At 46.9% G+C, this 20,260-nt stretch overlaps 1 protein-coding gene across 9 annotated transcripts in view; it reads right to left on the bottom strand.

Annotated features, from left to right (window-relative positions):
- Window positions 1–20,260, bottom strand: part of BCL11B (BCL11 transcription factor B) — an 81,489-nt gene that overhangs the window by 48,681 nt on the left and 12,548 nt on the right. The gene's annotated exons all lie outside the window — the stretch shown is intronic.

Here is a 20,260-nt window from a genome sequence, read left to right as displayed (position 1 = left end):
GCTGTGTTTGAAAAATGCCAGGCAGGAGCTGATTGGCTGGATGTTTATTACTTTCTATTTTATCACTTTTGAAGCTTAGTACCAGCCGATCGACTCCTAATGGTGCCCACACAATGTGCAATGGTCGGATTGGTTCTGAACTTTTTAGTTCAAAATGCATTGAGTGTAGATCACATCGCACCGAATTTGCGGGCTCTTCCGGCCGACATCATGAGACGTCAGCCACCCACTCCCGCCAAAACTCCTCCACAATCCAATAGGCGACACCCGACTCCACCACCCCAAGCCCCCGGCCTGCATCAGTCCGTACAAACGGTTCGGCGACTATGCAACATACCTGCCGACTCGTTAAAACTCCTCTCCGGGAGAAGCCGTGAAAGGGGGGCGGGATGAGGCTACGTTTTGGGGACGAGGCGAGGCTGACGTCACCAAGCCCCGCCCCCATGACAGGCAGCTGCATTAATTTGCTGGTCCGTGGATGGGGGAGGGGTTTAAAATGACGCAAAATCACGTGATTTGCGTCATTTAAGCCCCGCCTCTCCCCGCGGTCCCGCGAAATTTGGACTTTTATACTACGGGGGAGGGGGAACAGGGACTGTGGTGATAATGCGGGAGACTTATCCACCTTCCCAGGGGGCTGGGAGGGGCACCCGATTTGCGGGACCATCCCAGCCATATCGGGAGGGTAGGCAAGTATGCTATGCAAGCCATCGAGGCCATTCACCCAGGGACCCTGCACATGCCCATAAATCATTTTGCACATGCCCAGAAAAAAACATCGCTCCCCCATGCGAATGTGCGGGGGGGGGGTCAAATGAACAAGAATGACCCACCAAAGTTCAAACGGCAAACTGTTATAGCCCATTGCATGCAACTTGAACTAGATGCGATCTAGTACAAAATGCATTGAGGACAAAACATACAGTGTATGGGCACCTTAACTGTCGTGTTACAGTCTTTAAAAAAAATTACAGGAGCTGATTGGCTGATTCTTTATCTCTCTCCCGTTTATCACCGTCTGAGGCTTAGTACATCTTTCCCATGGAGGGAAATATCCAGCTTTACTCGCGACCCTTGGCCGCAAAGTTATCCGTACAGCCGACCCAGGGGACTTATCTCGTCCGAACGGGACGCACTAGAGGAACTACAATCATACAGTGAAGAGGGACTGATCAGCCCGTGTGTGAATGAGTGCGTTTGTGGGGCCGGCTCTATTCTGCTGTCAGAGAGAGAGAAATCCGAAGGTTTTCCCCAAGAAAAAAAACAAAACAAAACAACTGCGCTATCGGCAGAAACGTCTCAGGAAATCCGAGCTGAACGAAGAGACGTCACAGAGTTCTGCAATCCAGCCGTTTATTTGGCAGGAGCGCGGCCGCCTGGCACTATCCGCTCTTTTCACAGGGAAAAAAAAATACTACTATTTCTGGGCACTCGCTCAAAAACAGGTAGGAAGAGAATGCTGAACGGCTGAAGGAGAAAAGTCAGCCAAGACATTATTTTTTCCCACCACCAGGAATGCCAAATATAAATATGATTTATTTACCTACGTATAATATACCATGAACAAAACGACAGAAACAGGATGGCAATTAAGAAAAAAAACTAAAAAAGAAAACAGAAACCAGTCGATTCAGCGCGGGACACGCGTTATTCTTAATGGCTTCCGGGGCTTTGTGACACGAAATATACTATTGCTATTGCGTGGATGCAGGCGGCGCTCGCCATTACTCTTGGTGACAGGAAATTCGGTGGGCATGGGAAAAATTAACTTATTACGCATTTGTGGTAGATCTCCAGCCAGTCATATGAAAGGACTCATCGCTGTTGAATGAAAGCAAGCATCCCATTGGTTGCTGAATAAAACCTTCCCTTTATTCACAGTGACATAGGGAATAGCTTTCAAGAATATGCACGATGGTACTGCAGTAGATCTTATTTCTATGCTGTTTTCTCTATCGGTACCAGCCTGGAAAACAACCGCAAAACCTTGGCACACAAAGGGTTGCTCTCTGCACCCTTCCATGTGCGTGTGCAAGCTCGACAATATGCACAAATCAAACGCTCGCTTCTCCCTTTTAGTCTTCACCGATGATAAGTTTGCCTTTGTGATCTTTCGCCATATTTACAGATATTCAAAGGCAAATCCTATCTTGTTAGATTGTTATAAATGGGACCCCGGGGAACGCGGCGCAGCTCCGGCAGATGTGAGACACTCGGAAAGATGTACCGCCGGTCTGCACGCCTACATCAGGAAAGTAACAACTGCTAATATCACGCTGCACCCTTCCATTGCCAGCTGGTGAGTGTCACAGCGTCTCTCACACGTGTCCTAGTACTCACAGGCAGGGAGAGAGAGAGGGATAGAGAGAGAGCGGGATAGAGAACAGAGTGACAGAGAGAGAGAGAGGGATAGAGAGAGAGAGACAGTGAGTACAGAGAGAGAGAGGTATGAAAGAGAGAGAGAGAGGGATAGAGAGAGAGACAGTGAGTACAGAGAGAGAGAGAGAGAGAGAGAGAGGTATGAAAGAGAGAGAGAGGGATAGAGAGAGAGAGAGAGACAGTGAGTACAGAGGGCCAGATTCTCTAAGCTTCAAAAGTGATAAAATGGAGAGTGATAAACAACCAGCCAATCAGCTCCTGTCTGACATTTTTCAAACACAGTCTGTGACAAGGCAGGTAGGAGCTGATTATCACTCTCTCCATTTTATCACTTTTGAAGCGTAGAGAATCTGGCCAGAGAGAGAGATAAAAAGAGAGAGAGAGAGAGGTAGAGAGACTATGGGCGGGATGTTATAACATCCGCGGCCCCCCTTCGCCGGACATCGCATTTTTAATAACGGCATATGCTGTAACATATGCCGTTATTAACGCAAGGGACAGCTCTTGCGGTAAGAGCTGTCCCTTGCGATGCGGTGCCGGTGCTGGACTTCCGGGTCTGTGACCCGGGAGTCCATCTGCGCATGCACAGAACCCGGCGCCGGCCGCAGGGCACGCTGGGAGGGATCCGTGACGGATCCCTCAAACAGCGCTGTGGTAAGAAGCCCATAGGCTTCTGCAGGGATTCGCCAGCTTTTGCTGGCGATTCCCTCCGCAGCGATGACACTGCGGAGGCACAATATAGCATATAGAGATGCGGTAGAAACCCCGAAAACGGGGTTTTTACCGCATCTCTGCTATATAGAATCTCGCCCAGAGAGAGAGAGATACAGATGATAGATAGATAGATAGACAGACAGACAGACAGACAGACAGACAGACAGACAGACAGACAGACAGACAGACAGACAGATAGATAGATAGATAGATAGATAGATAGATAGATAGATAGATAGATGCCTGTCCCCCAGCCGAATACAGACTATGGCCACACAAAATCTGGCTTCCTCCCGTGAGAGGAAATGTCCACCGATTGGCCTTGGCAGAGCACACACTGAGACAACGGACATTTCTGCACATCCCATCGATGTTTTGTGATGTGTTGTGCACATACTTGCCTCCATGAGGGAGAAAATGCTCTGTTCCTGGACTTTTAACCACTTTAACCAATTAAACACAGGTGATGGCAGTCATACATCACCAAGGAAGTCCAGGAACAGAGCATTTTTTCCCTCATGGAGAGGGTCAGGTAGGCAAGTATGATTGTGCATATCCACAGTACACACACCTGGGCCATATGTACTATCAGGCGGTTCACCCCGGTAATTGTATAACGTAGGCCCAGCATTGTACAGAGAGAGGGGTGGCAGGCAAGACATGGCCGGACAGTCCGGCAGAGAGATCCGAGTGGTCCCGTGCCATTTCCTTCTGACCAAAGGCTGAAAGGCAGAAACATTCTAGAAGCTTCCAGCGGGATTTATTCCATTTTACCCCAAACCGAAGAAATGTTTATCAGCAATACACAAATTGATGAAAGCAGACAGATCCCAGAGGCCTCACTAATCCCTCTCTAACACCTTTCATTGCAGGCCCGATCCATGTGCTGGAGATAGACAGACGTGCAGGGAATTCTGCTGCATCCGGGATGCTGCGTGCTCCTGATCAGATGGATGATACTTTACAGCGCCCAAAGAAAGGAATATATTAATAACAGCGTAACTAATTACTGTACAGCATGAATGGTGACAAATGATAGAAACACATACCTCAGTGAGGACAATGTCTGTACTTGTTCTAGGACAGGCTGGCACTTGCAGGACACTTCCCAGCTACTGGAAACATTATGCATGTCCACAGTCCATCCGATTGAATGTCCTCCCTAACTGCAGGTAATCATTACATCAGGTGAGTCAAACGTTTCACTACATAACCCTCCATCTGTACATCCCATAACACCAGATGGACAGGTTGCTTTGCTGCCTCTAAACAATGGTAATACCCAAATCTGACTCATATGTAACTCTCACACCTCTCCAGCACCAGACAGGGGAGGGACCCCAAAACATCCGACAGGTGAGGGACCCCAAAATACAAGACAGTTGAGGGACCCCAAAATACCAGAAAGGTGAAGGACCCCAAAATACAAGACAGTTGAGGGACCCCAAAACACCAGACAGGTGAGGGACCCCAAAACACCAGACAGGTGAGGAATCCCAAAACACCAGACAGGTGAGGGGCCTCAAAATTCCAGGCAGGTGAGGGCCCCAAAACACCAGCACAGAAAAAAAACTGCTTATGAATCACTGCATTGCAAATACCTACTAATTATATGGTCTATGTACAAAGTCACGGAGAGAGAGATAAAGTGCAACCAGTCAGCTCCTAACTGTTATTTTAAAGCCCAGTCTGTAACATGACATCTAGGAGCCGACTGGCTGCTACTTTATCCCTCTCCACTTTTTGTCTCTCCAAGTCTAAGTACATCTCTCACCGGCAGTTAGAAGCCAATCGCTTCAAGATGTCATGCCACAGCGAATGCTATAAACTGACAGTTAGGAGCTAATCGGTTGGTCAATTATCTCTCTCCACTTTATCTCTCTCTCCAAGGCTTAATACACCTGCCCCACAGAGTTTTTAGGCACCTGTCTCTTTGTTGAATGACAGCGCTGCCTCACAATGCATCTCCTGTGCGCACAGCAGAAGACATGGCAGCTCCCACCACGTGCAGGTGGCTGGCAGGAGATAATTATGACTTTATTAAATTCAGGGATACCCTATCCTGCTGTGCCAAGTGGGTTAGCATGCAGAGGATAACGTCCGGAAATTTTCCTACTGTCAACTACCAGTATGGAAACAGTTAAAAGCTTCTGCTGGGTAAACGGAGGTAGAAGTGAGCAAACCAGATTAACCGCTTGCAGGGCCGAGCAGAAGGGGCTGAGGCTGTTTGGCGGTTTCTATACCACACTATAAACCTCAGCTCGGAAAAGGTTCCCTGCTCCTTCAAAAGATAATGTGGCGGCGTGCCAATTCTGGCTGCCACCCGGGAAAAAACTGGAACCAGAAAAGGAAAAAAAGAAAGAAAACTTCCTGTTTCGGGAACTTCCCTTCCACCCCCTCTCTTTTACGAGCTGGTAATAGCCCATCCAAAACCTAAGGAGACCCCGGCTGCTGGACAGATAGATTATCACACACATTTGTGGTTGTGCAGCTCCCACTGCCCACGCCAAATACTTTAGGTGCCACGCAGATGCGTGAGAAGAAGACAGGGCACTGGGGGGACGGAGGTAACTGGGCGGGAGGAGCTGCTGTGGGTAGGTACCGGCAGAGCTGACCCGTCAGTCCCTTTAATTACTACTTCTTGTGCATCTGTACCGCAGTCGCGTCAAACAGCCCCTCTTGACACGCCAGGTCCAGTGAGACTCTGTTAGCTCCAGGTGGTATTCCCCCCCCCCCCCCCCCAAAAAAGGCTTTTGTTTGGGTGTAACGCTGTCCATTAAGGATGTACCAGGAGACTACGCTGAGTAATGTGATATGTGACACTTGTATGTCTGTGTGCGACTGAGTCTCTGAGTCTGTACACGAGTTGTTACAGCTTTCGTTCGATACAAGTTCTGTTGTGCTCCGTAGACAGACTCAGTCGCATGCAATATACAAGTGTGACCTAGCACATCAATCTGCACAGTGATCATCCTGGTCATGAGTTGTGACTAAGCTGTTTACAGGATAAAAAGATGTCCAATGCTATCAGCGTTGTCATCTCACTCACTCATCTCCCGCTGCATGGCTGGGTGTATGAGGATGCATGTGAGTGTGGTGCTACATAGGTAATTATATATTAACGCATCTCTTCAATTGCATGGCTGCTGTTTGGCTCATAAAGAAACCTGTTCATGTACATGTAATATGTGGTCTTCCTAGGTGTGCCAAAGAAAATGGCTTTCCGTCTCCAAGGAAATCGCGCTCGTCAGATGCGCTCATCTCTCAGACATGGAAATGACACAGTAATTAACTTACTAGGTTTTTGTATGGGGCTAGGAGAATGCATTGTTCCCATAATCCATCTGCAAAAGACAAGACAACATTTAATATTTCAGCGCACTGGCCGCCCCACCCAGGTTAATTATTCAGCATTCTGTGCCTCTCCGAGACGGGCTTTTGGACAAATATTTTTTATTTATTTAAAGGGGCCCTAATAGAAAGCATCCCCTGAGCGCGGAGACAGCGGAGGGGGTCACCACAAAGGAGCTGCCTGCTCCACTATGGGAGTTGATTTGTAATGATCCCAGTGTTTATGAAATGAGAACAGACAAGGAGTTGGGGAGGAGGGGGGATTGTCAAAGTGAAACAAAAAGACAGGGGGAAGAGAAGGCAAACATGCATTCGGGGGCAGACAGACCGGCAAAGGTCAGCGGAGAGATGCAGACCCGAGAGCAGCTGTGCAATTATCCCCAAATTATGCATAGACTTGAAATTCCAGGAATCCTGTGCGGGAGCTGGGTATGAGGGATGAGGAAGGTGTAATGATTGTAATTGCTGCTTGAGGTTGTATGGGCTGGATTAGAGGGTCTCAGCCGCGGAATAGATCTGATATGGCAATCGCTGGCAACCAAGTCCCAATCAATCACCACCTATATCAATTTATCTACTTATCTATCTATCTATCTATCTATCTATCTATCTATCTATCTATCTCATACTGTCTATCTATCTATCTATCTATCTATCTATCTATCATCTATCTACCTTTTCATCTGTTAATCCTTCTGTAAATCCATCCACCCATCTTTCCATCTGCCTATCTATCTATCTCACTCGATTTATCTATCTATCTATCTATCTATCTATCTATCTATCTATCTATCTATCTATCTTTATTTCTATCTATCTATTTATCTTATTTGATCTATCTATCTATCTATCTATCTATCTATCTATCTATCTATCTATCTATCTATCTATCACTACATCTATCTATCTATCTATCTATCTATCTATCTATTTATCTACACACACATAAATAATTGTAGATATGTTAATATTTTAAAGGTTTAATAACATCAACCATATGAAAGGGTGAAATGGGCATTATAAAGGCTGGGCACTGGAGGATTTGCTTTTAATTTTTTTTAATGAACCCAGTTAAAGGGTTAACAAACCGTTCCCACTACTTGTCTGGAGTGCACCAACAATGAAAACATTGGCTTGTGAAAGTGAACTGTCTGCCAGCGAGGCGCAGTGCGACTGAAAAGTCCGTTCTGCTTTCATTACATCTCTGGGATTTCCGGATTCCGAGCCCCCTGACACTCCGCCCACCAGATTTCCCGCCCCTCCCGTACCATCAGCAGCAATTACATTTTTAGGGGAGAGAATCAATGGAGCAAGAACAGGTGGATCTGGAAGAATTAGATGATAGTGATAATCACTCAACAATAGTTTAGTAACTATACAGACATAACCAATGTGTGTTTGTTTTGTTTAAACCGGCTTAGGAACAATTGGTGTTAGTAAATAGGCTACATCCATACAGATTTAAATTTAGTGTATTTAAAGCAACTTGAAGCCTTTAAATAGAAAAAAAAGGGGGCAAAGCCGAAATTAAGTCCCATTCCCTTCTCTTTGGAGGTAACAACAAAATACTGTATGCTCATATAGAATTAGGGCACAAAAAATAAATCATTAAGGACAACTCATTCCCACAGCTGCATTTATACAAGTTAATACCATGGTATAGGAACGTGCCACAGTACCACTAGCAGGAAGAAGTGTCATCGCCACAGTAGCACTAGCAAGAGGAAGTGACAGAGAGTCACAGTATCACTAGTAGGAGGATGAGTCAGAGAGTCACAGTGCCACTAGTAGGAGGAAGTGTCAGAGAGTCAGACTACCACTATCAGGAGGAAGTGTCAGGGTGACAAAGTATCTCTAGCAGGAGGAAGTGTCACAGTGCCACTAGCAGGAGGGAGTATCAGAGAGTCACAATAACACTAGCAGGAGGACGTGTTACAGTGCCACAGAACCACCAGCAAGAGGAAGTGCCACTAGCAAAAGGAAGTATCAGGCAGCCACAGTGCCACTAGCAGGAGGAATTATCAGAGAGTCACAGTACCACTAGAAGGAGGAAGTGTCAGAGAGTCACAATAACACTAGCAGGAGGACATGTTACAGTGCCATAGAACCACCAGCAAGAGGAAGTGCCACTAGCAAAATGAAGTATCAGACAGCCACAGTGCCACTAGCAGGAGGAATTATCAGAGCGTCACAGTACCTCTAGCAGGAGGAAGTATCAGAGCGCAACATTACCTTTAGCAGGAGGAAGTATCAGAGCCCCACAGTACCACTAGCAGGAGGAAGTGTCAGAGAGTCCCAGTACCACTAGCAGGAGGAAGTGTCCGAGAGTCACAATTCCACTAAAAAGAGGAAGTGTCAGAGAGTCACAGTACCACTAGTAAGAGGAAGTGTCAGAGTCCCAGTACCACTAGAAGGAGGAAGTGTCAGGGAGTCACAGTACTACTAGCAGGAAGAAGTGTCAGAGAGTCACAGTACCACTAGCAGGAGGAAGTGTCAGAGAGTCACATTAACACTAGCAGGAGGAAATTTCAGAGCGCCGCAGTACCAGTAGCAGGAGGAAGTGTCAGAGTGCCACAGTGCCACTAGCAAATTGAAGTATCAGGCAGCCCCAATGCCACTAGCAGGAGGAAGTGTCAGAGAGTCACAGTACCACTAGTAAGAGGAAGTGTTAAGAGAGTCACAGCACCACTAGCAGGAGGAAGTGTCACAGAGCCACGGTACCACTAGCAGTAGGAAGTGTCAGTACCACTAACAGAAGGAAGTGTCAGTTAGTTCCAGTATCACTAGCAGGAGGAAGTGTCAGAGCACCAAAGTACCAGTAGCAAAAGGAAGTATCAGGCTGTCACAATGCCACTATCAGGAGGAATTATCAGAGCGCCACAGTACTTTTAGCAGGAGGAAGTATCAGAGCACCACAGTACCACTAGCGCGTGGATGTCTTTGAGCTCCTCTGTACCACTAGCAAAAGGAAGTATCAGGCAGCCACAGTGCCACTAGCAGGAAGAAGTGTCAAGACAGCTACAGTACAACTAACAGAAGGAAGTGTCAGATAACCACAGCACCACTAACAGTAGGAAATTTCAGAAGCACCACAGTACCACTTGCAAGAGTAAGTGTCAGTGCCACAGTACCACAAGCAGGAGGAAGTATCAGAGCACCACAGTACCACTAGTAGGGAGGAGTGCGGCATGGTGCAGTGTGTGTAGGAGTTGTGACTGCAATTCCTCATGGGATACAGTAGAAAGTGTTTTGAACTAAAGGGTGTAATAATGGCACATTGTGTAATCTAGGAGGAGGTGTTTTCCTGGCTCAATGTTCTGTGCAGCAGAAGGTGTGATACTGGCTCATGATGGCACATGGTGTGATTCTGGCTCACTGTGTTGTATAGTGGGAAGAGGTACAGAGTGTGTGTGATGTGTAGTGGGAGGAGGTACAGAGTGCGTGTGATGTGTACTGGGAGGAGGTACAGAGTGCGTGTGATGTGTAGTGGGAGGAGGTACAGAGTGTGTATGTGATGTGTAGTGGGAGGAGGTACAGAGTGCGTGTGATGTGTACTGGGAGGAGGTACAGAGTGCGTGTAATGTGTAGTGGGAGGAGGTACAGAGTGTGTATGTGATGTGTAGTGGGAGGAGGTACAGAGTGCGTGTGATGTGTACTGGGAGGAGGTACAGAGTGCGTGTTATGTGTAGTGGAAGGAGGTACAGAGTGTATGTGATGTGTAGTGGGAGGAGGTACAGAGTGTGTATGTGATGTGTAGTGGGAGGAGGTACAGAGTGCGTGTGATGTGTAGTGGGTAGCACGTATGATAGTGGCACGGTGCAGGTGTTATAGTGACATGGTGCAGGCTATAATAATAGCATGTATCACAGTCATCTGATCATTAAGGTCATTGTGCACAGAAAGTAAAAGTAATGCTGCCCATACATATGTGCGATCGGATTTGATGCGACATCGCAGTGCGATGTCCATCTAACCCGATTGCATCTTGTGGTGCTAAAGTGTCCCCTTTGCAGCACCCGATGTTGCATGCCATCTTGAGATGGCACATCAGGTGCTGGAAGAGGGCGGGCAGAGGGCGGGCAGAGGGCGGCGTTATGTAGAGCAAGAAGAGCTAGCGCTGCGGTGGGGGTCAGTCAGTGGTGGCGGCATAATTGTTTAAACACTGGGCAGCCCTCTGATCAGAGGGCTGCCCAGTGTTTTAAACACTTCTGCCGCCACCGCTGACAGACCCCCGCCACCCGCTAGCGCTTCTTACGCTACATAATGCCGCCCTCTGCCCGCGGTCTCTCCGGCCCCCTCTCCCCATCCCCACACCGATGAAAAAGCGTTCCCCCCCGCCCCCACCTGCAGATCGCATTGGAGCATCGCATATGGTTAAAAACCACATGCGATCGCTCCTGCGATTCGATAGATATTATGTGCAGCACATAAGATCTTGAGACCCGACATTCGACCGGCATGCCCGCGCATCGTGTCGAATGTCCCCTTAAAAATGCATACAATCATTAGATTTCTTGGCCAGATGCGGTCGAAATCGAAGGATTGTATGCGGTATCTCACATATGTATGGGCAGCATAAGAAGATCTGAGGTTTCACAGGCCTCTTACCTCGGTGTCACAGCGCAGGTGCAGGAAACTTAGTTTTACAATAACAAAGCGACATTTTTTGCATAGCTGGTGAAGAGATTCCTCTTCTGGCCAGAGATAAAGCAGATAGAGTGCAGGTGTTATCAGCAATCAAGTTCCATATTCCTTACACTGACCTTCACCGCCGGCTTCCTACCGCTCCCGTTGTACCCGCTACCTACTGCAGCCGCTCAGGTGGAATAATTCTGGGAAATCTTTTCTAGGAGTCTGAATTTCACCATTAAAATTATTTAAAACTGAGAGAGTGTAACTAAGACGCATCCAAGCGAAAATTCCACTCCCCCAAATTTCTAATAGCGAGATTAAGACATAATTCTACTTAATTACAGAGCTGCAGACTTGTCTATCTGGCATCACGACTCTGGCACAAGGGGGCGTGCAATTAACTGGCAGGTAACGGAATTAGAAATCGGTCCATTTCTGCCGCCACTGGAGGAAACGTTCCGTCCGCGGCTCCCCATTGCATCGCTCTTATCAGGCTGTCTAATACCAGCCACCAAACAGGCGTGATTCCTGCTAGAAGTTATTATCTACATTGGAATCCCTCAAATCTTAGCAGAACTCACAAAAAACATACACAATACAGCTGTCGGGATAATTGATCACAGTAGCCATGTCACACGCTGCTTGACTGTGTGGTTTCAGTTTCTGCAATCTCAGCGAAACTATGCAAGACTTAAGCATACAGTGTTAGCGATCTCGGTACTTGTGAGTTATCCGGGCGTCCGATTTTTTGATTGTATGCCTTAAGTTAAGGCATACAATCAGATGCGATGCGATGCGATATCGCATCGCATCGCATGCGACCATCGGATGCGATGACCCGATTTTTCCATAGGAATCAATGTTAAAATGATTCCTATGGAAAAAGGGGTCCTTTTCATACCCCTACTATCCAAGTGGGCATGGAGTTGGATATAAACCTGTGGCGAGCGTAGCGAGCCACCGAGCCCGAAGCGTGGCGAGCGAAGCGAGCCCCGCGAGGGGACGGTATTCCGTGTCCCCTCGCGGGGCACGCTACGCTCGCCACGCTTCGGGCTCGGTGGCTCGCTACGCTCGCCACAGGTTTATATCCAACTCCATGCCCACTTGGATAGTAGGGGTATGAAAAGGACCCTTTTTCCCATTGAATTCCATGTTAAAATGGACTCAGTCCATTTTAACATTGATTCCTATGGAAAAATCGGGTCATCGCATCGCATCGCATCGCATCCGATGGTCGCATGCGATGCGATGCGATGTCCCGATCCGACCCGATTTAAAAATCGGACGCCCGGATAACTCACAAGTACCGCGATCTCTATTTAACGCCTCATTCATCTCCTGATATACTCTGTACTGCAGGGTGATCCTGCTCCTCCCACTATATAACTCTCAGTCTGTGGCTTCCTGCTCTCTCCATTCCCCTTCTCACATCATGTCACTGCCCCTGTCACATGCAGCCCGGTCCTCACTGACACATCCCTCTTATCCTAATACACTCTGCGCTGCTGGGGTACCCTGCTCCTTTCCCTATATAGTTCTCAGTCTGTGGCTTCCTGCTGCCTCTATTCCCCTCCTCACAACATGTTTCATGCAGCCTGTCTTCATTAACACAACACTCATCTCCTGAAATAATCTGTGTTGCTGAAGGATCCTGCTCTTACTACTAACTCTCAGTCTGTAGGTCAGTCTTGGCCTCACTAACTATTGGGTTACATCGGGAGAGAGCGGTAGTATATGTGCCTGGATTACAGCAGGAGAGAGCAGTATTATATGTGCCTGGGTTACAGCAGGAGAGAGCAGTAGTATATGTGCCTGGGTTACATCGGGAGAGAGCGGTAGTATATGTGCCTGGATTACAGCAGGAGAGAGCAGTATTATATGTGCCTGGGTTACAGCAGGAGAGAGCAGTAGTATATGTGCCTGGGTTACATCGGGAGAGAGCAGTAGTATATGTGCCTGGGTTACAGCAGGAGAGAGCAGTAGTATATGTGCCTGGGTTATAGCAGGAGAGAGCAGTAGTATATGTGCCTGGATTACATCGGGAGAGAGCAGTAGTATATATGCCTGGGTTACCGCGGGAGAGAGCAGTAGTATATGTGCCTGGGTTACACTGGGAGAGAGCAGTAGTATATGTGCCTGGTTTACACCGGGAGAGAGCAGTAGTATATGTGCCTGGGCTACAGCAGGAGAGAGCGGTAGTATATGTGCCTGGATTACAGCAGGAGAGAGCAGTATTATATGTGCCTGGGTTACAGCAGGAGAGAGCAGTAGTATATGTGCCTGGGTTACATCGGGGGAGAGCAGTAGCATATGTGCCTGGGTTACACCAGGAGAGAGCGGTAGTATATGTACCTGGGTTACACCGGGAGAGAGCAGTAGTACATGTTCCTGGGTTACAGCGGGAGAGAGCGGTAGTATATGTGCCGGGGTTACAGCAGGAGAGAGCAGTAATATATGTGCCTGGGTTACACCGGGAGAGAGCGGTAGTATATGTGCCTGTGTTACAGCAGGAGAGAGCAGTAGTATATGTGCCTGGGTTACACCGGGAGAGAGCGGTAGTATATGTGCCAGGGTTACAGCAGCAGAGAGCAGTAGTATATGTGCCTGGGTTACAGCAGGAGAGAGCAGTAGTATATGTCAGGGGCGTAACTATAGCACCGCAGCCTCCGCAACCGCGGGGGGGGGGGGGTGCTGTGCATGTGCGGGCGCCGGGGGCTGCAGTGCTATAGTTACACCCCGCCGCCCCGCCGCCATCCCCCGCAGTCTTTACCTGTCAGTGTCTTCAGTACGCGCTGGTCCTGGCTCCCTTCTTCTGCTATGAGGACCACAACAAAATGTCCGTCCCCATTTAGCAGACAGTTCTCTGAAACTGTCTGCTGCATGGGGGCGGACATTTTGTGGTGGTCCTCATAGCAGAAGAAGGGAGCTGGGAACAGCGCGTACTGAGTGTAGGTAAGACTGCGGGGGATTGCATGGGCGGCGAGGCGGGGGTTGGTGCGGCGGGGCGGGCGAGGGTTGGTGCGGCAGGGCGGGCGGGGGTTGGTGCGGCGGGGTGCGTGGGTGGTTGCCCTCCCTTTAACGGCGGGGGGGCGCCCAAAAGCTAGTTACGCCACTGGTATATGTGCTGGGGTTACAGCAGGAGAGAGCAGTAATATATGTGCCTGGGTTACAGCAGGAGAGAGCAGTAATATATGTGCCTGGGTTACACCGGGAGATAGAGGGAGAGACCGACGTGTCCCGCCACTGCCAATATCGGCATCGGCAGGATCGTTTTAATATGAAAGGCCCTTTATTCTTATTTCCCTTTCTCAAACTTTTGAAAAAACACAAATAAAACGAGGCAGCCGTCCTGTCAGAGAGAGGATAAGTGGCTATCTGTAGCAGAGAAAATAAAGTTAAAATACTTGTAGGGTTATCTGATCTTCAGCGTTGTCCTTGAGCTCTGGACAATAACTACATTACCCGGCTACAGAAATACCAGCATGAGCAGATGAGCGTATAAACTGTATTTATTTTGTGAAATGTTTCCTGTTATTCATACCAGGGGATCGGATGAACAGTGACCATACAGCCCGCGCTATTTCCTTGTGAAGAATTCCGCCTTGTGATGACCCGGGGGCCCTTATCTAATCTATTCTGTGTAGCTGAGCTGTAACAGAGCGACTCACTGCTGCAGACACACCTTGTACCTCTCCGTCATACCTTGCACTAAGTATACCATGAAAGCCAGTTCTATAGAGCACAGCAGAGAAAAGCAGGCAGGGACAGGACGTTACCTACAGGATTTCTTATGGGGTATATTTGCCTGATTCAGAGTTGATCGCTGATCAGCAATTTCACAGATCGAGCGAGTAGCAAATGACTGCGCATACACGGAGATGTTAGCGTGCATACGAGGGCCCAACTAGCGATAGAAATTGAGCATGGATTGTGAACGCAAAGCGGCCAGAGGTTGACTGACAGGGAGTCAGCATTTAGGGGGAGGGACTGTGACATCTCAGCCTAACTCTGGCGATGGAGAGAGATTAGAGGAGATGTACTATGCCTTAGGGTATGGTGAAGTGGAGAGAGAGTTTAAGTACTAGCCAATCAGCTCCTACCTATCATATTATGGACTGCGGGGTGCATGTATTAAGCCAGGTGATGAAGCAGCAGCTAATCAGTCCCCAACTGTCATTTTTCAAACCCAGCCTGTAACGTGACAGTCAGGAGCTGACTGGCTGGCGTGTTATCACCTTCCACTTTATCACTTCGCCTTCCACTTTATCACTTCACCAAACGCCATACATCTAGCAGTTTGAAAAATATAGTTAGGAGCTGATTGGCCATTACTTTTTTATTTATCCGCTTTAACACACTCCAAGGCGTGTACCCTAAAGCAGAGAGAGGTAAAGTACCAGCCAATCAGCTACTAACTGCCATGTTACAGGATGACACAAGACGGTTGGTTGATTGGTCCTCCTACACTTTATCATTCTCCAAGGCTTAGTGCATAGACCCCTTTGCACTGTTACAAGACAAGTGATTGGATAATCCTCAATACACAATGAATAACGAGACAGATATTTAAGTAGAATATTCATCCCTTGATCAATTGATTCCCCTTTGCCCATTTTTCCACTCTCCTATTGATCTACTAATCAGATCGCACACAACTTTAGCTCATGGACTAGATGGACTCTTAGCATCTACTGATAAGTCTGCATGTAGAAGCATCATCCGCTCGTCAGACTCGGACTGAATTTCCCTTTGAGCAAAATAAAAATGAAGAAAAAAAAACAATACAAAAAAGTTTTATTTTTGTTTCGCCCAAAGAGTCGCGCCGCGAGTTCTTAGCCATCTTGACGGCTTCCGTTCTCATTTTAATTGGCCTCTTCTTCAGCGTGCCTGTGTGTCGGTGATCTGTCCCTTCCTGTAATTAGGATACGGCTCTCCCTTTAGTGGTGGTGACATCAGGTGTCACCGCAGGGCCTCGATCTGCGGGTGCCCGTGCAAACCTAGCACATGCCAAGCTTCACAGAATCTCTAGCTTGACACACACGGCAGCCAAATGGTAAGCGCCGTTTGAACCGGGAAAATGACTTGCATTTTGTCTATTGAGAATCCTAAGCAGATATGATGACTGTCAGGGACCTGCCTTGTTACAGGGAAGTCTACTGCCCATCACGGTAAGCAATACAAGGGGGCATATTTAGTAAAAGACAGCTCTGATAATTAGCTGTCATGACTTTTTAAAAAAAGGGCTAATCCCAGCCACAATCAATCGCTTCCACACACACAGCTTTTACTAATCTCCATTTGTAACAAAATAATTAAAAATGAATCAGATGGAGTATTATGTGCCCGGTGGCAGCGTTTATCTCTGCTGCCCAGAACCAGCTGCACCTTTCTGCGCCAGTGTCCTGATAGGGCCAAATATTTCACTGGTTCGGCCCAGTTTAGACTCGTAGAGACTGCGCAAAATGACACTCCAGTATCGTTCCGTATTGCAGCGGGTGTTGTACTATCAGGATCCGCCATTCCTAAAACCACAGATGCTTTGACATGACCAGCACCAGCCTTAAGGTGGCCCGTTACTTACCCCTAGAAGTAACAAATTCTTAGGGGGGAATTAAATTGTTTATCAGACTGGCTGCCACCTGAAAGTACCCGACGGAGCAATTAAATTGTTTCTCCGATTGGGGGTAAACAGCTACCGGCACTGGCATTTCTGCTCCTCCTCAGGCTGCTGAACAGAAATTGTGTGGCGAAACGCGGTTTGCAAGGGTACGATCAGCGCAGAGAAAAAAAAACTATTGAATTGAACCTCCCGATCTTGTGTCACTTTAGACGGGAGATTTGGGGGGGCAGAAATAATTGAATTGTCTCTTTAAACCTAGATATGGCGTGGGATAAGACATTTTTCTTTTTTATAGGACTACTTTTTATGTGTATATATTGAAAAAAAATAATTTAAACTTTTTTTTTGCGTGATGAATAAAAATAAACTTTACTATCATGTGAATTTAAAATAAAGTGTTTCCCCCCACTGTGTGTGCTTTACACACGCGTTTCGCCAACACAGATATAGATGCCTACCCATTTACCAACTACTGTAAGTCTGGGCACATGTCAATTCACACCTGAAAGGAGGTAAAAAGTTGCCACCCACCCAGGAGACTTCTGTGTGGAATATTCTCCTCTACACAACTAATAACGACATCGCTTCCCTGGGCTTCTATCATTAATATGGTTTATTTTCTATGATATTTTTCGTGCAATTGGGATCATCATGTTTGTATACCGTGTAGAAAAAAAATAGGTAATATGCTTGTTAATTGGAATCATAGCAATAAAACAAGGCACATAACCGGTACTTCCGAGCACCTGCAAGTAATAACCGTAATAATATAATATAATGTACAGGTCTTTCTAATTCCGACTGCTGCACCAGAGGCCCCTGTGATGTCAGGCACAATACTTTTACTGCACTTGGTGGCTATAAGGAAGCAGCGGGCAGTAATTGTGAACAGAAAAACCAACGTCACAGGTCACCTGCTTCTAACACACAGGCCCAGATGCACTAAGCTTCAAAAGTGATAAAATGGAGAATGATAAACAGCCAGCCAATCAGCTCCTACCTGCCATGTCACAGACTGTGCTTGAAAAATGTCAGAAAGGAGCTGATTGGCTGGCTGTTTATCACTCTCCGTTTAAGCTTCGAGAATCTGTCTTACAGGCCCTAAATATGTCATGTGCAATATACTGCATACTGTAATAAGGACTTCACAGTAACCTACCAGGCAACACATAAGGCGACGTCAGGCAACCCAGATGCCCTGCAACAGTTCTACTGCTAAAACCATGACAGAGAATGCTGGGCATTGTAGTTCCACCGCAGCAGTGCCGGATGTTGCTTACAACTGTTATAAAACAAGGTAGTGTGACAAATCTTCTACAATAGCCAAGTAAACGGTGCTCTACTCAGTGAACGCCAAAGGGTATATTTATTTACTAAAACATTTCAAAAGTGCGACCACTGCCCAATCAGAGTCTGCAGAGTGCACCAGCTCAGTGGTGGGTGGAATCTGATTGATCCCGACGGGCAATACTTCCTTCTAAAAAAAGAATGACTCCAAAGAGACATTCACGGTTCATACCCTTTTCCATGAAAACGCTGGTAATCGCCCGGTGACGTGGGTGCCCACTTCCTTCTGTATGCCCACACACATCTAAGGTTACCTCGTAGTCACCTTAGATGTGCGTGCACCCTCCACATCATTCGATGGTCGGCGACCATCGAATGATGTGGGTGTTCCCCCACAGCCGGCGAATGGATGTTTATGTTAAACATCCATTTGGAGCCCGTGCGTACAAATGCGGCATGCAAGGGGGAAGGGGGTGCGTATCTGCATTCGCAGGGCGGTGTCTGACGGACTCGCAAGGTTGCAAATTCTTAGCTTTGTGAATCAGCCAGAATAAGGTCCACTAAACGATACATCCTTACCAATATAAATGATAAAGATATCGTTGACAATATATCATTCATTGTCTAGTGTGTACAGCCAATATCGTTAACGATGCGCACTTGCCTGCAATGTTGTCTATAACTGCGTGCTCAGTGGGAGGGCTGTGCGAATGCATTCGATTGTTCATCCGGGAGCGACGGCGGTGGCGCCGCGACTCACCTAGCGCGTATGGGCCTGTACATGTGGGGGATTATATATAACGGATTCCTTTTTGAAAGGCTCCTAGATATCACTGTACATTTTTTCATTCATTCGTTCCTTTGGAGTATAGTGAACCGTCCCTTATACCCAATTTGACAGATGAAGTTGTTCACACGTACCCCGCCTCCCACTCGTTTTCTACGCAGTTTAAAAAAAACAACAACGAACAACTACATCCATGAATTGCATTCGTTGCGATCCTAAGGATTCAATTACGCTAAAATAATGAATGCTTCTGCCACATTAAATTACACTTTACATCCGAGCCGTCCGTGGCTTATTCTTTCATCTCTCCAGTTTATTAGATAGAACCGTTTTGTTTTAAGGAGAGAAAATCTTTTAATTTTATATATATATATATACAGGATACCACCACAACCGCCATTCCTACAAATGGGGTGCAAACCGTTCCGAGGTTGGGGTGCAGTGGCCTGTGACCACATGCTCTGGTAAATACAAATACAAGGGGCTCAAGTGTTGAGCCCCTGTATTATATATATATATATATATATATATATATATATATATATATTGTTGCAAGGTAAAATAAAGGAGAAGCTGTTTTATTTTTCAGCAAATCTGTGCTACTATTTCTAATATTAACCTTTAAATGCTTTAAAAGTTTGCGATAAAAATCTCAGATGGAGAAAATTAAAAAAAAAAAAACTCAAAGGAAAAACCTCTTGCAGGTTGCAGGCACGTCTGGTCCTGCTTCCATATATTGTAAAATAATACTATCAGACATAACGGAAGACAATAATAATAATGCTGATTTCTGTTCACAGGCCCTGTGTTTTGCCTGCCTCTTTACAACAGTAATCTGCACAGGCACGCTGGGAGACGCGGACCCCTTATCACAAATGCTGCGATTCCCCCATCTCTTCTATCTGGGAATTCCAACGTTCCGAATGCTTTCCTCATCTGTTACTTCTGCAGGAAACTATGTCAATCCGTGTGCGTGCGTTAGATGGGAGATCTTGGCTTCCGTTGGAGAAACGGTTTCTATGACAAGGGAATGGATGGCAGGTTTGCATTCTAGGAACAGGGAAAAGGGAACTCTCCTTCACACAGACTTCAGTATAAATAGGTTTAGGATTAGCGTTAATCCCCAGACTTCTAACATGCAAATCAATGCAACTTCAGGCTCATAAGGTATCTGTGAGTATCTGCAGCAGCCAGATTAAAGCTGCAAGTTCACACGATAGAAACAGAGATTCTGACGCTTTAATCTGCTGATTAAATGCTTGTTTAAATGGTGCTTATTACATGCGACTGGGTCAGCACTGTACACAGAGGCCGGAGCTCTATGAACAGATTAACCCGTAGGGTGGGACTCTCAACGGGTGGAGACGAAAGGAGGCTTTGTCCCTGGGTCCTATAGAAATGATATTTGTATACGTTTACTGATCACCTGTAGATACACAGTCACACGGCGCTGGTTCATGGTTGCTCATATCGTCTTCATGTCATATAGG

Source organism: Crinia signifera, chromosome 12, assembly GCF_055691185.1.
Source record: "Crinia signifera chromosome 12, ASM5569118v1, whole genome shotgun sequence".
NCBI lineage: Eukaryota > Metazoa > Chordata > Amphibia > Anura > Myobatrachidae > Crinia > Crinia signifera.
Note: the sequence above shows the minus strand (reverse complement) of the source record. Positions and strands in the feature narration are given on the sequence as shown.